Source organism: Protobothrops mucrosquamatus, unplaced genomic scaffold (assembly GCF_001527695.2).
Source record: "Protobothrops mucrosquamatus isolate PMUCROS unplaced genomic scaffold, P.Mucros_1.0 scaffold_121, whole genome shotgun sequence".
NCBI lineage: Eukaryota > Metazoa > Chordata > Lepidosauria > Squamata > Viperidae > Protobothrops > Protobothrops mucrosquamatus.
In genome coordinates this window covers 236,070-237,709 of record NW_015386197.1, presented here as the reverse complement: position 1 = coordinate 237,709, position 1,640 = coordinate 236,070, and the positions used below count along the sequence as shown (strand labels likewise).

Below are 1,640 nucleotides of genomic sequence, written 5' to 3'. Positions count from 1 at the left end.
ATAAGAACTTCTGTCATAGGTAAAGCCGGGATCTATCTAGCATTAGCTTTCCACCAATAGGTTGGTCAGTTAGATGCCTTTGAAAATTCACCAGCGTAACACGAACATCATGGCCAGTTGTTTCTAGGAACTCATACTCAGAAGTATACTGCATTTGATCTTGGAGGTTGTCTTGTGTTTTGGCAGCTAATACAACCAATTTACCCAGTTTCCTTTTTACAAAAAGAATTTTGGCAGAAGTCATTATATTCCGTAAGAATGACATTTTCTATTGTATCCACTTATATGCCACCATTTTTATTGTCTGAATTTGCTGCCAGCCGATCCATCCTGTGCACACGTATATTAGAAGAAAGAAATAATGATTTGGATTTTTTCCCCACAGTGGCAGCTTTTTTGTACTTGTATAAATCTGTGTCCAGGATCTGAATAACCTCCAATTTATCCAGAATCTAATATTGCACAATTTTTGACACAAAGAAACAGGCAAGAACCAAGCCAAGTCACTTACGTCGAGCAGCTTTTATTGAAAGCAAGCAAGAAAAAAAGATACAGATAACTGTATCCTTCTGACCTAATTCTTTTTTTTTCTCCTCTTCCACCATTCCAGTCTAAATGATTATGATTTTTTCCAGCGAGATGGTAACGCAGTTACAGATAGACTGGGGAAAAAAAAGAATATCCTTATTCATCAGGGTAAATTTGTTCCTGTTTTTTTTTCCTTGGGAAATCTTATCTTTGATAAGATAAGGTAGAAATACAGGTAGTCCTCAACCTATGACCTCAATTGAGCCCAAATTTTCTGATGGTAAGCAAGACAGTTGTTAAGTTAATTTTGCCCTGTTTTACAACCTTTCTTGCCACAATTGTTAAGTGAATCACTGCAGTTGTTAAGTAAGTTACAGGGTTGTTAAGTGAATCTGGCTTCCCCATTGACTTTGCTTGACAGAAAGTCACAAAAGGTGATCACATGACCCTGGGATACTGCAACTGTCATAAATATGAATCAAGCATCTGAATTTTGATGACATGACCATGGGGATGCTACAATGGTCATAAGTGTGAAAAACGGTCAAAAGTTACTTTTTTCAGTGCCGTTATAACTTTGAATGGTCACTAAATCAACTGTTATAAGTCAAGAACTACCTGTACATAAATAAGACTTTTAATTGGCATTACTAGTGATTGAACCTGGATCTTCAGAAGCTATAACACAGTCTTTCCCACCAGGTATTACAATTCCCAGCAGTCTGATTGGGAATATCTGGTGTTGGCACAGTGGTTAGAATACAGTATTGCAGGCTAACTCTGCTCATTGCCAAGAGTTCGATTCTGACCGGCTTAAGATTGACACAGCCTTCCATCCTTCCGAGATCGGTAAAATGAGGACCCAGATTGTTGGGGGCAATATGCTGACTCTCTAAACTTCTTAGAGAGGGCTGTGAAGCAGTATATAAGTCTAAGTGCTATTGCTAACTACTGTCCTATCTTCAACTTCTTCTTGGGGAAGATTATAAAGGAAGTATTGGAGAAGTAACTAGATACAGGACAAAGTGCTATTGCTATCTGGAGGATAATTGGTACACCAGAAGGCTGCTGCATTGCTATTGTGAACTGTGAAAGTATATGAAAGTTTTCTA

At 38.0% G+C, this 1,640-nt stretch overlaps 1 pseudogene; it reads right to left on the bottom strand.

Moving 5' to 3' along the window:
* The window catches only part of LOC107288248, a 10,342-nt pseudogene extending 10,098 nt beyond the window's left edge, over positions 1-244 (bottom strand).
* Positions 245-1,640: the final 1,396 nt, after the last annotated feature.